The sequence below is a fragment of the Neofelis nebulosa genome, chromosome 15 (assembly GCF_028018385.1).
Source record: "Neofelis nebulosa isolate mNeoNeb1 chromosome 15, mNeoNeb1.pri, whole genome shotgun sequence".
NCBI classification, from domain to species: Eukaryota; Metazoa; Chordata; class Mammalia; order Carnivora; family Felidae; genus Neofelis; species Neofelis nebulosa.
This window is the reverse complement of record NC_080796.1, coordinates 21,410,808-21,425,519: the sequence shown is the minus strand read 5'-3', so window position 1 is coordinate 21,425,519 and position 14,712 is coordinate 21,410,808. Positions and strand designations below refer to the sequence as shown.

At 46.3% G+C, this 14,712-nt stretch overlaps 1 long non-coding RNA gene across 1 annotated transcript; it reads right to left on the bottom strand.

Annotated features, from left to right (window-relative positions):
* Positions 1 to 3,152: 3,152 nt before the first annotated feature.
* Positions 3,153 to 13,281, bottom strand: LOC131495856 (uncharacterized). Its single transcript, XR_009254161.1, has 4 exons — positions 13,038 to 13,281; positions 10,109 to 10,177; positions 7,543 to 8,313; positions 3,153 to 4,032 (listed from the first exon to the last, which is right to left on the bottom strand). It is a non-coding gene; the product is annotated as an uncharacterized LOC131495856 (long non-coding RNA).
* Between the last annotated feature and the right edge of the window lie 1,431 nt (positions 13,282 to 14,712).

Here is a 14,712-nt window from a genome sequence, read left to right as displayed (position 1 = left end):
CTTCCAATCCCCTCATTATCTGGGCTCTTCCTTCCTCTGCAACTCTCTACTCTCTTTCTCTCATGACACACTGTGGCCACACAGGCCTTTCAGTTCATTAAAAGTTCTTGCCCACCTCAGGGCCTTTGCCTGAGATGCTGCCATTGGCTGGAATGTTCTTGACCCCACCTCTGCCCTACTTTATTTATTTATTTATTTATTTATTCATTCATTCATTTAGAGAGCACAGGGAAGGGGCAGAGAGAGAAAGGGAAAGAGGAAGAGAATCCCAAGCAGGTTCCGTGCTGTCAGCACATAGCCCAACTTGGGGCTTGAACTCGCAAACTGTGAGATCGTGACATGAGCCGGAATCAGCCATGCAGGCAGCCCACTTCTGCCCTACTTTTATATGACCAGCTCCCAGGATCCTTCAGTTCTAAACTGAATATCACTTCTTCAGAAAGGTTTTCACTGGTCATTCCATTTAAATGAGAGAATCCCAGTAGTATTCTCTCTTATAATACTCTGGGCTTTTTAAACTTTTTTGGTACTTATCCCATTTTCATAAATAGATACAGGTACAGAGTCATGTCTATCTTCTGCACTCTATTGTATATCTAGCCCAGCATGGTGCCTGGTAACTAATGTGCATGCCATAAATAAACGTTGAAACAATTCTTACCAGACACCCCCTAAGATAGTTGATAGCACTCTCAAATTACAACTCATTCACTTTCTCAATTTCTCATCAAATTTTGGCTCTTAAACCCTGAGACAAGTCAGAAGGCATTAGAAAAAAACCACACAGGCTTACACCGAAGCCATCCATCCTGTTAATAATCCAACTGGATCTCAGAGCAGCCGTTGGTCTTTTCTGCCTCCAGGTGACTTCCTTGCCACCCAAGGCATGTCCCAAGAAGGCAGGGAAAGTCTGTCTTCCCTCCTGACTCAAAAGTTTTAATACCATCCAGTGCAGTCACTGTTTCTTTCAAGAGACTTACCAAGTTGCTTGCAGTTAGAACCCTGTTAACCCTGACATGATAAAGTTTAGGTGGCGGCTCAGCAGATTGACCATCTTTTTATTTTTTATAGTTTTATTAAAGGGTAGTTGACACACAGTGTTACATTAGTTTCAGGTGTAGAGCATAGTGATTCAACTTCTTTATATGTTATGCTGTGCTCCCTACAAGGGTGGCTACCCTCTGTGACCATATAATGTTGTTACAATACTATTGACTATATTCTCTATGCTGTACCTTTTATTCTGGTGACTTATTCATTCCACAACTGGAAGCCTATGCCTCCCTCTCCCCTTCACCCATTTTGCCCATCCCCCCATCCCCTCTCCTCTGGCAACCATCGGTTTGTTCTCTGTATTTACGGGTCTTTTTTTGCTCTTTGTTGTTCATTTGTTTTGTCTTTTAGATTTCCTGTGTAAGTGAAATCATACAGTATTTATCTTTCTCTGTCAAATTTATTTTACTTAGTATAATATCCTCTAGGTTCATCCATATTGTCACAAATGTCAAGATCTCATCCTTTTCATGGCTGAGTAATATTCCAACACACACACACACACACACACACACACACACACACGGGAGCATGTATCTTTTCAAATTAGTGTTTTCATTTTATTTGGGTAACCAGTAGTGGAATTACTGGACCATGTGGTATTTCTATTTTTAACTTTTTGAGGACCTCCTTCCTGTTTTCCACAGTGGCTGCATAAATTTGCATTCCTACTAACAGTGCATGAGGGTTCCTTTTTCTCTACATCCTCACCAACACTTACTGTTTCTTGTCTTTTTTATTCTAGCCATTGTGACTGGTGTGGGGTGATATCTCGTTATAATTTTAATTTGCGGGGCGCCTGGGTGGCGCAGTCGGTTAAGCGTCCGACTTCAGCCAGGTCACGATCTCATGGTCCGTGAGTTCGAGCCCCGCGTCAGGCTCTGGGCCGATGGCTCGGAGCCTGGAGCCTGTTTCCAATTCTGTGTCTCCCTCTCTCTCTGCCCCTCCCCCGTTCATGCTCTGTCTCTCTCTGTCCCAAAAATAAATAAAAAACGTTGAAAAAAAATTTAAAAAAAAAAATAATTTTAATTTGCATTTCCCTGATGATATTAAGTACCTTTTCATGTGTCTGTTGGCCATTGGTATGTCTTCTTTGGAAAATGTCTATTCAGGTCCTCTGCCCATTTTTAATTGGATTATTTATTTTCTTGGTCTCACATTTAGGTCTTTAATCCATTTTGAGTTTATATTTGGGTATGGTGTGAGAAAGTGGTTGTCCATTTTCATTCTTTTGTAGGTAGCTGTCCAATTTTACCACTTATTGAAGAGACTGCCTTTTCCCTAGTGTATATTCTTCCCTCCTTTGTTGTAGATTGACCATAAAAGTGTGGGTTTATTTATGGACTCTATATTTTGTTCTATTGATCTATGTGTTTATTTTTGTGCCAGTACCATACTGTTTTGATTACTACAGCTTTGTAGTATAAGCAGACTGACCATCTTTTCTTCTGAGTCCTTGTATGCAAGCGCAATTAATACATTGGAACCACTGGAAATATTGGTTACTAAATCATATGAGTGACTAAATTGCCTGGATTTCTGACCATTGGAAAAGGAAATGGCTAATGTAGAATCTAGAATAGAACCTGGTATTAAAGGCACTCAATAAATATCTGTTGATGAGATTAAAAACTAACACAAATAAATTAAGTGACTTGCCTAAGGTCACACAGCTATTGGTATTTGAGCCAAAATTCTAACCCCAAAAGGGCAAAATGTGAAAGTGATTAGGAAACAAGAATGCTTGAGACTACTCCATGAGTAGAGCCCCCAGGTGCATAGGGGTGGGAGCCAGCTGCCTCTAGGGCAGTGAGGAGGTGGGACAGGGTGTGGGACACACCCTAAACAACATCTATTAAGATTAAAAACACCGTCTGATGCCTGGGTGGCTCAGTTTGTTAAGGGACTGACTTGGGCTCAGGTCATGATCTCACGGTTCATGAGTTTGAGCCCCGAATCAGCCTCTGTGAGGACAGTTCAGAGCCTGGAGCCTGCTTCGGATTCTGTGTCTCCCTCTCTCTCTGCCCCTCCCCCACTCACACTCTGTGTGTGTGTGTGTGTGTGTGTGTGTGTGTGTGTGTCAAAAATAAATATTTTTTAAAATATTTTTTAAAAAAGATTGGAAATGCCTGGGTCTTGTGGGTTCTTTTATGAACCCCTTATTGATGTTTGAAAAGCTTCATCACAAAAACACATGTCATGGTGGGTTTGTGGGAAAGGCAGATGCACCAAAGACTGACTCAAATGTCAAAGTCGTTGTTTTTGTCACCCACTGCTTCCTTTGAGTGTCTAGCAGATGTTGGGGAGGGCTGTGCAGCTGGATGCCTCGAGAGCCTTCCATCCTCAGGGTCTCATGAGGGGCAACCTTTGGCACACAGCCTCTGAGTCTGTAATATGTTTGCTGCCTGGGCCTTCGGACAACAGGAAGAGGTCAACCTCAGTCCAGTGAGTGAAGAGCCCTGAGTTCAGGACCAGTGTGTCAATCTACAAATGAGGCTCTCACCTCTGAGCCTTGTTTGCAAACCAGCTGCAATACTGTCGTACCAACCCCAAGCCTTTATACGGCTCTCAAATCGCATGGCTTGAATAATGTGGTGGTCATCCTGCTATGCCCTTTATTTCACTGATGTGGGCCTGAGCTCCAGAGGTGAAAGGATTCTCCCGAGACTATAGCCAGTGCATGGAAGAATGAGGGTGCAAACCTGTCTTGTCTCCTGACCACTGCCCCACCATGTTGTAAATACCTGGACAGGAAAAAACAGCATTTATTTCTGTCCAATTCTATCTCTACATTCCTGAGCACCAGTTCATGCAAAGCACCATGGAGGGTGCATAGACATACCTGTGACCATGGCACAGTTCCTTAAGGAGCGCCTCGGTGGGTGGGATGTCCCCGCTGTCTTCATATTCCCTCAAATCCCCACCAGCCTTTCCTGGCCCTCGAAGTCAAAATGCTGACCCACTGTTGTGTTGGGATGGCTGGTGGGGAAGAGGAGAAGGAAAGAAACATTTATCTCGAGACTACTATATTCCAGGCACTCTATACATTCTCGTATTTGCCTCTCAAGCCACCTTCTAAGATAAGTACCGTTACTTCCATTTCCAAATGATTAAGAAAAGTTGATGGACTCAGGAAGTGGCTGAGCTTAGATTTGAATTCAGGTCCTTCCACCACACCACACTGTCACTCTTTAGCCTTCTCTTCTTCCCTGAGCCATCCTCCGGTCCCCTCAGATGCTCACATGCCTTAAGAACCTTTGACAAGAAAGTTCCCCTCCCCCAGAACATAACACCAAAATCCTGCCTTGTCATTCTAGGGAAACTGGATTCTAAGCTGAAGGTCTTCCTTCTCACTTCTCAATCTCCACACTACCACCCACCCCACCCTTCCATGCCCCTCCTGTTTTTATAACATCTACTTTCCTGTGAAGCCACACTCTCAACCATTAGCTATACCCCCTGCCCCCGCAAGGCACTGTATTCCAGGCACTGAGGCTTCCCAGACCCCACCTTCCCCTTCTCCTCAACCTCACCTCCAGACAGGCAGCCCAGGTATTGTCAACTCCTCTATTGACAGAAGAGGACATGAGAGCCCAACAAGGCTGTCCTTCCAGGAGGATTTCCCTGCCCAGCCCACACCTCCACTCTTCAGGGTTCCTGCTGCCAGACCTCATTGCACCACACTGTGTGTGGTTCCCATATCATGTTGCTTGGGTTGTTCCCTTTCATTCACAGCTAATCCTATTTTATCTTATTCTAGCTGCTTAGCTTAGCCCAATATTTCCAAATTACACCTGGGAATATCCTCTGCCCACAATGTCCTTTTGTCTTCCTGGTGAACTCTTCCTTCCAAAGTCAGTTCAGACAATAGCCAGTTTGTGAAAGCCTTCCCTGGGTACAATGAATCCCTCCAACCTCAAGGTACCCACAGCCTGTCTATTGTAACATAACACAGAAAGTCACTGGGAATCTCTCCTATTTCCTAGACTCAAGCATCTTCACTAATGGGACACTTTTTTCTTTGTCAGTTTTGCAATCTGCAATCTCTAGCCTAGAGACTGATGCACAGGAAATGTTCAGTAAATATTTCCTGAGTATTGCTTGTCTATATATACCCGATGGGGTAGAACTAGAACCAAACAGTGGAAGGTTCTGCTCCACTAGACTCCAAGTTCCTCAAGGGCAGGGAGACAACTTCTTCCATCAGTGGATTGCCACTGTGCCAACAGTCCAAGTGCTACAAATGCAGAATGAGCCACCCCAGGCTATGATCAGTTCCCCATTCCAGGGGATGTCTAAGCACTGGATGCCTTGACAGAGTCACTGATGCCTTGACAGAGATTTGTGGCAGGCAGCTGCACAAGGTATTTCTGAGCTCCCTTTTAGCCCCAAAGACGATGGTTCCATGGTGAGCAAGAGGTGGGTTTATAGATCAAAAGACGGACAGGAAAAGTAGACGCAGAGGAATGGAAGAGAAAGAGGCACAAAGGTGGAAAATAAAGGGTCCGTGAGGAAAGGGAGGCTGAACACTGGTGAAAGGGAGGAGATTGGAAAGATTGGATGGAAGAACAACGTGAGAGAGTGGGGGCTCATTAGCCACAGGGAAGTGCTTGCACACCATCATGACCAGCTGCATGAGACCCCTGCTAGTCCAGAGGCAGGAGTCATAGAGAATGTTAAAGCTGACATGCTGAAAGCCACTGCGACAAGAAATCAGCCAGAAATGGATTTCATGCCCATTCCACCGAAACAGGAACCTGAATCCTAGAAAATCAGTTGCAATTGACAAAAACCAAGCCATACAGGAACACAGGGAAAGCCCTTACTGCCCAGTGCCATCCGGCTCCTCTTGACGTGCTGCAGCCTGGCCAACCCTGAGTCGACACGCCAGGAGCACCAGGCCCGGTACAACAGAATTTGCAGAGGGCAACCCACCCCCAGCTCTAGTGACCACTGGCTTCAGAACCCATCCCTTTCCCAAAACATATTGCACATTACAGGCGGTGAACCGTAGGCTGAGCTCTGGGACCAGTCCACCTTCCAGACATGAAATAACAGGAGACCTGTACTCATGTGACTTCCGCTGCAGATCCTGCTCTACCTTCATTCCCTGTTCTTACCAACACACAGCTACCTGGTGCCCCAGGACCATTTACAAAGTATCTGAGTAGTCATGTTTACAGAGTACCCATTATGTCCAGACACTGAAGCAGACCCTTATGTGGATTCTCATGCTGACTCCTCAAAATAAGCCAATAAATATCATCACTGGTAGATAAGGAAACTAAAGCTCAGAAAGGTTAAATAATTTTTCCAAAATTACACACACAACTATTAAGTGGCAGAGCCTGGATCTAAAGTATATTTATTTACTTACTTATTTTTTGAGAGGCTGGGGAGAAGGGGTAGAGAGACAGAGGGAAAGACAGAATCCCGAGCAGACTCCGCACTGTCAGTGCAGAGCCCAATATGGGGCTCAAACTCAGAAACAGTGAGATCATGACCTGAGCCGAAGTCAAAGTCAGATGCTTAACCAACTGAGCCACCCAGGTGCCCCCCCCTCCCCACCCCAGTCTAGATTTAAACCAGTTCCAGCGCCCATGACCCAGTGCCATCCAGGAATGGAGACTTGTTCCCCTATCCCCTATCCCAGAATCCCTGCCCACATGTCCCCTCCTCTTCCGCTCAGGCCCTGGTTTGCACACTCCTGTCTTCTAAGTCTCGCTCACCTGCCCCAGGCTCTCCTCCCTGTGTCATGCCCTGGCACCTGTGCCTGAGCCCCTGAGGCAGCCGGAGGACAGGTGCCGGGCGAGCCTACCCAGGCACCTCCCAGCTGTCTCCTGCCCCACGTCTCACTGCTGTGGAGGCGGGCCTGCCTGCCCTTTGATTGCCAGCTTCAGAAACCCGCTCCCATCACCACTACAGAGGTTAACCTTTGCATCTTGCTGTCCACATCTCTTCGGTCCTTCCCCCCACAGAGCTGGTTTGAACACACACTGAGACCTGAATGCATCCCCAGGCAGCGACTGACAGATGGCTGAATCAGCTTCTTCGCTGTAATCGAACCCAGGAGCGCCCTCCGCCCTACACTGAGCTTACACTTGCATGGCTCCCTTACCACGGTTACTTGACTGTAAAGAAAGGGAGATCTCAGCCCTGGGTCTGGCCCTCCTCGGACTCTGATCCTCTAAGTGGGGGCGGGGGATGGATTTCAGCTGCGGGATTAAAGGCCTTTCACTGTGCAGCTCTGAATTCCCTTACCTCACAGCTCTGCACCTTCCTCATGGCTGTGAGGTGAGTGCTCCTCCCACACCTGCAGCCTGCCATGTGCACATTGTGTGTGTGTGTGTGTGTGTGTGTGTGTGTGTGTGTGTGTATGTGTGTGTAACCTCTTGCCCGGATGCGCTCCGGTTAACCGCTGCACCACGCAGGGCAGGGGGGAACCTGTGGGGACAGGCGCAGAGAAGAAAGACGCTGATGAGCCGGTACCTGTGGTCACTAAAGCAGCTTCGTTTTCCCAGCACTCCCTGGGTTGATTCACTTCCAGCTGCAGCTCCACAGGGTGAAGCAGGTCCTGAGGAAGTGGTCAGAGGGCAGCAGAGAGCGCTTCCTTTCACACAAGGCCTCCAGGGCAGAAGCGAAGCCTCGTGACATCTCCATCCAAAATCTCTCCTGCTCCACAGCCCCTCTCTCCGGTTTACAGACGCACATTTTTTGTGTTGTCCATTTTTTCAGATCTTCCTATACCTGTGTAGAGTTTTCCTTCCAGGTGGGAGATCCCTGTGTTTACAGTCATGGGAGCTGGAATACCTCTTAGCACTCAGTTCTCTGCTCGCCCACATGTTCATGTGTTCACTCGGCATCCACCATGTGCCCTTGGCACAGACCCTGCCCTTGGGCTTCACACAGTGTGACCATGCAGCATGACCTCCTCATTGTCTGTCCAGCTGGAAATCTGAGGAGAAAGACCTTCCCAAGCCACACTGAGCATCTCTTGGCTGGCAGCATAGCATTTCCAAAAATAAAATCTCACAGAACAATTACATATTAAAAATGTTATAGTCACAGGTTTCTCGTGCATGGATGTCTCCTTCCCTGCCTCATGTTCTCGACGCTTCAGGCATGCGGGGGGCATCTTCTTGCATTGGTAGGCAGCTTCGTGCACACAAAGTCAGTGGACACCTGATAGTTGATTGTGTCCCAAGAAACTAAGTCCAGTCCACGCTAAAGATATCCATGTGCCATGTGGCACCTCTCATCCTGAAAGGAAGGTTAAATGTTATTGTCACTCTGACACTCCTCTTGAATCAGGCAGAAAGCTTCTTAATTTTATTTTAATCCTAAATTCTGCCACCTAAAACTTGGGGAAGGTACAACCCATATTATTAAGGATTTGAACTATCAGCTAAAAATCAGCTGCTACGAAGGGAATGGACTATACCAGAGAGAAAACACCTTGCCCCAAACCTAAGGAGAACACTGAGAACCAGGGAAAAAAGTGAGTTAGTTAGCCTCCTTCAGGTTGCTAGTGGCAGAGCCAGGGCCAAAACCTCTATTCTCCCTATATCAGTCAAGGTCAGCTGTGTCCCACAGCAGGCTGAGAACACCCTGACCTCTCTGGCGATGTGGCTCAAACCATGTGACATTTTAGTTCAATTCAGACAAATCTATCATGTTTTTTTGTCCCCAAGGTAATTGGTTTTAGCAACTTTACATGTGTCCCCATCTAGGAGTAGAGATTGGATTTCTTGATTATTTTGCTGGACTGGAAAAAGTGAAATGGTATTTGCCCTCTGGATGATTTCCCTCCACGAGAAAATATCCAAATTTCTAACAAAAGACAAAACAAAACAAAAACCACCAACACCCAGCTCTTATAATGGAACCGTGAAGGGAGTGGAAATGAAGAGACCCAATTTAGGAGCCCAGCCCTTAAGGCTTAGGCAGAAAGAAGGGTTTCTATAGGAACACTTACATGTAGGAAGGATGCAAAAATCCTTATAGAGTGACTGTACTTGCCCACTGAAATCTAAACTTGCCCCCCCCCCACCACTGCCCCATAGTTGGTAACAACAATCCAATTTTCTTCGAGGGACCACCTGCCCTCCCTCTCTGTCCAAGTGGTTCAGTTGCAGCTGATCCCACCTAGATGCCCTCCTGACCAGTCATTAAACCATGAATCCCACTGGCCCCAGTGATTGGAGCTGAGAGATGGGCCAAGACAGATTCTTGGTGATATCATCATCTGAGTATCTGAATCCAGCAGGGCCTTAATCTTGGAGTCCTACTCCTATGTTTTACAAGTTATGGAAGCCATAACATTTCCTTCCCTTCCCTTCCCTTCCCTTCCCTTCCCTTCCCTTCCCTTCCCTTCCCTTCTCTTCTCTTCTCTTCTCTTCTCTCTCTCTCTCTCTCTCTCTCTCTCTCTCAGTATAAGCCCATTTGAGCTGGATTTCTGTCACTTGGAACCAAAAGAGACCTACCTAATGAACCCACAGCAAGGACACTGAGTGGGTGCTCAAAGAGAATGAGAGCTTCAGTGAAAGGGTAGTGACAATGTTTTGGGCACCTGGCCTGAATCCTGCTAGCTCCTGAAAGAAGGAAAATTCAGCACCACCCAAATGGGGGTGTGGTGCAGGCCCTAAGGAGGTGCCCTGGTGCCACAGCACAGCTCACCAAGATAGCAGAGCTCATCCTGAGCTGACATCTAGTCCTCCACCCACCTAACCTTCCAGTGAGATTCAGGGTGAGAATATGAAACTGCTTTTGATGAGGTTTCACCCACTCTGACTCCTACAGTGCTTTCCGGGTCCCCAGAATATAATTTTTCATTTAGAGGCACCCAAAGATGCCCAAACTAGAGTTCATCATCAGCCACACTTTTTTCTATTGCTGAAACCCAAGCTTCCTCCATTTATAATAGACATCTATCCCAAAGTCCTTCTTTCTCTGTGACTGCTGTCCCTCCCCGTGTTCGCCCGGCACAAATAGGGTGGACATCGGCCCTTTAACAAAAGTGCAGTATTAGACCTTCATGACTTACTGCAAATCCTACCTTTTGAGTAGATGCTTTGATTTCTTGTTGCCTTTCCTGGTACATTTCCTGCTGATCCTTCCTTCCCATCTAGAGTTGGAAAGAGTAGGTACGTTACAGACTAATGTGCCACCACACAGCCATGAGCTAATCAGTCATTCTACCAACCTCTGCTGACCATCAGGCACCACACACCACTGCGAGATACAGTGGAACACACCATATCCCCTGTCCTCAAGGATTTTACCCAGCAAACCATCAGAGGGGAACTTATTTCTAGCTCTCACGTTGCAAAATGGGCAGGCTAGAGACACAACACCTCTTTGAAGCCCATGCCATGCTGTGTGCTCTACCTATCTGGCCTCATCTATTTAAAACACATTTACAAGATCTGGCAAAATTCCCTTCCCAGAGTGTGACCAATGCAGGTCGCCAGTCACTGGGAGTGGGCAAGGGGAAGGTGCGAGTGTAGGCGTCCTTGCTTCTACATTTGATCTTTGAGACCCTTGGGGCCAAGCTCTGTGCTGCCTCCAGACCTCAGAGCAGGTGGCCCAATCAGAACAGGGCACTGAAGCAACGGAGTGATCACGTGACTGTAACTGATTTGCAAGACCAAGGATGGCAAGCACTCTAGATGCCTCCAAATTAGCCCTGGGGTGAAAGGGAGAGAAGTCCTATTTGAGTGAGGTTGGGGGAATGGACAGAGAGGGGGCTTGAAAAATTTAGCTCTTCTTGTTTATTTCAACTCTATGTTTAAAAACAAATAAGAAATTGCTGCGGCTGAGGTCAGAGAGGTTTTTTCCTGTTTTCTCCTCTAGGGTTTTGATGGTTTTCTGTCTCACATTCATTATCCATTTTGAGTTTGTTTTTGTGAATGGTGTGAGAAAGAGGTCTAGTTTCATCCTTCTGCATGTTGCTGTCCAGTTCTCCCAGCACCATTTGTTAAAGAGACTGCCTTTTTTTCCATTGGATGTTCTTTCCTGCTTTGTCAAAGATGAGTTGGCCATACTTTTGTGGGTCTAGTTGTGGGGTTTCTATTCTATTCCATTGGTCTGTCTGTTTTTGTGCCAATACCATGCTGTCTTGATGATGACAGCTTTGTAGTAGAGGCTAATGTCTAGGATTGTGATGCCTCCCGCTTTGGTCTTCTTCAAAATTACTTTGGCTATTCAGGGCCTTTTGTGGTTCCATACAAATTTTAGGATTGCTTGTTCTAGCTTCGAGAAGAATGCTGGTGCAATTTTGATTGGGATTGCATTGAATGTGTAGATAGCTTTGGGTAGTATTGACATTTTAACAATATTTATTCTTCCAATCCATGAGCACGGAATATTTTTCCATTTCTTTATATCTTCTTCAATTTCCTTCATAAGCTTTCTATAGTTTTCAGCATACAGATCTTTTATGTCTTTGGTTAGGTTTATTCCCCGAAGTCAAGGGAATTAAAAGCAAAAATGAACTATTGGGACCTTATGAAGATAAAAAGCTTCTGCACAGCAAAGGAAACAATCAACAAAACTAAAAGGCAACCAATGGAATGGGAAAAGATATTTGCAAATGACATATCGGACAAAGGGCTAGTATCCAAAATCTATAAAGAGCTCACCAAACTCCACACCCAAAAAACAAATAATCCAGTGAAGAAATGGGAAGAAAACATGAATAGATACTTCTCTAAAGAAGACATCCAGATGGCCAACAGGCACATGAAAAGATGCTTAACCTCACTCCTCATCAGGGAAATACAAATCAAAACCACACTCAGATATCACCTCACGCCAGAGTGGCTAAAGTGAACAAATCAGGAGACTATAGATGCTGGCGAGGATGAAGAGAAACGGGAACCCTCTTGCACTGTTGGCGGGAATGCAAACTGGTGCAGCCACTCTGGAAAACAGTGTGGAGGTTCCTCAGAAAATTAAAAATAGACCTACCCTATGACCCAGCAATAGCACTGTGAGGAATTTACCCAAGGGATACAGGAGTGCTGATGCCTAGGGGCACTTGGACCCCAATGTTTATAGCAGCACTTTCAACAATAGCCAAATTATGGAAAGAGCCTAAATGTCCATCAACGGATGAATGGATAAAGAAATTGTGGTTTATATACACAATGGAATACTACGTGGCAATGAGAAAGAATGAAATATGGCCTTTTGTAGCAACGTGGATGGAACTGGAGGTGTGATGCTAAGTGAAATAAGTCATACAGAGAAATACAGATACCATATGTTTTCACTCTTATGTGGATCCTGAGAAACTTAACAGAAGTCTATGGGGGAGGAGAAGAAGAAAAAAAAAAAAAAGAGGTTAGAGAGGGAGAGAGCCAAAGCATAAGAGACTCTTAAAAACTGAGAACAAACTGAGGGTTGATGGGGGGTGGGAAGGTGGGTGATGGGTATTGAGGAGGGCACCTTTGGGGATGAGCACTGGGTATTGTATGGAAACCAATCTGACAATAAGTTTCATATTAAAAAAAAAAAACAAGCAAGCAAAACCTTTGGGCCCATTCCATGGAAAGATCATTTGAATGAAGCTAGCAAGCAATTAACAAGAAGTTGTCATCAGGTGTGTGACTGAATCTCCGCTGCTCAGTGTGCTCAGAGTACCCCCTCCACCCCACCCCACCCCCAGAATTGTCCCTGAGCCCAAGCCCCACTGTCCTCCTCCTCCAAGCGACCCCCAGGGCTGCTCCATCCGGGAACACACTCCCCAGCAGCTGCCTGCTGCCTGGGGCTTTTGTCTCCTGGCACGGCTGCAAGCCTGGTCACTTTGTTTGGGGGAGGCTCTGACACAGCCTGAAAAGTCAGGGTTTCCAGAGTTGAGACACATCAGAGGCTGCTGTGCCCACACGGCCCTGTGCGGGCTGGGCTGAGATCTTGCGTGTTCCGAGCGCAGTGGAACATGTGCGCTCCCCAACCACCGTCCCCCCGCCAGTGACAGCCCTCACCTTGTTCCACAGGGCGGCCGCAGGGGCATAGAGGGAGCCCCAGCCATGGGTCTTCTAGAAAACCGAGCCAGCCTCCAGGCCGCTGGTGTCCTCAGAATCTTAATGGAAGTGAAACACCCCTGAAAACGCAGGCATCAGGAGCCAGATGGAAGCCCTGCAAACAGAAAAGTCAGAGATGCTGGTCTGTGATCAGGCTGTGCCAGGAGCAGCTTCTGGTGTTTGATGCTTGTCAATTGTGAGTGTGCATCCTGTTTGCCTAAGTTGCCTAGAGCAAGTGCACGTGGTTAAGTCTGTACACACAGGGGATATATTCTTCATCTTGCGTGCATGAATGTGTGCATGAATACGCAAATGTGCATATATGAATATGCAAATAGAAAGTATATCAGCATCTTCTCACGACCAAGTAAAGTAAGCTTTGAAGTTAGCTTTGGCTCCTTGACTCACTGATAATCTAAGATAGTATTTCACACTCATTAATAACCTGTCCCTAAACCAAAGGACATAAACAACATCCTTTACCTTCTTCATTTTCCAAGTCACCAAAGCACAGTTCTGTGCTTCAACAGCAGAGGGAAGCACTTTTCTTACTGGAAAGGGAAAGAAGAAAACAAGTCAGGAGCATTTGCCTCCCCCACCCCCCCCCCCCCCACCCCAGCAGCTTCCTCAGGAAAGATCTTCACAAAGAGGATGTTCCATTGATCAACAAAGATTTATAGAAAATGTAAAGAAATACAGAACCCCCCCAATTTACTCACTGTCTGGTGGGAGATACTGAAAAGTAAATACCAACTTAAGAAACAGTTATAACCTCACAGTAAGAGCAGGCACAAGTGCCCTGGGAGCCAGGAGGAGGGTCACCAGTCTTATGGCACAGAGAAAATATTGCACGGTTGTAATGCTCAAGCTAAGTCTCCAGTGAGAGGTAGGAAGCAACTAGGCTACAAGGGAGGGAGAGTCATTCAAGGCAGAAAGAAGAGCATGACAGGAAAGCAAAGGCATGTCCTGTAACCAACCACGCTGGAGCTCACCCTGCTTTATTTTTCTCTATGACACTCAGTGCCATCTGACATTTTATACTTTTATATGTGTATTGGCTGTCTCTGCCAACTAGAATATAGAATAGTCCCCTGAGGGCAGGACTTTGTTTTGTTCTCTGCTATATATCCCCAGCATCTAGAACTTGCTTAACATGTAGTACGAATCAATAGATGTTGCTGAGTGCATGCATGCTGGAGAGGAGTGAGAAACGAAGCTGGGAAGTTCAGGTAAAGTGGCCCCCACGAACACTGGGGCCTTGTGTGTTACGCTTGCGAGTGTGAACATTACCTTGGAGATCCAGCACAGACAGGGTTTACAACCTGGCAGCACACAGACAAAACACATGCGTGTTTTCCTTGACTGTGTACTGTGGTTTGAAAATTGGGATATTTTGGGGCGCCTGGGTGGCTCATTCTGTTAAGCATCTGGCTTCAGCTCAGGTCACGATCTCACTGTTCATAAGTTCAAGCCCCACATCATGTTCTCTGCTGGCAGTGCAGAGCCCTCTTTGGATCTTCTGCCTCCATCTCTCTCTCTCTCTCTCTCTCTCTCTCTGCCCCTCCCCTACTTGCACAAGCATGCTCTTTCTTTCTCTCTCAAAAATAAAAAAAAAAATAGGATATTTTATAAATAT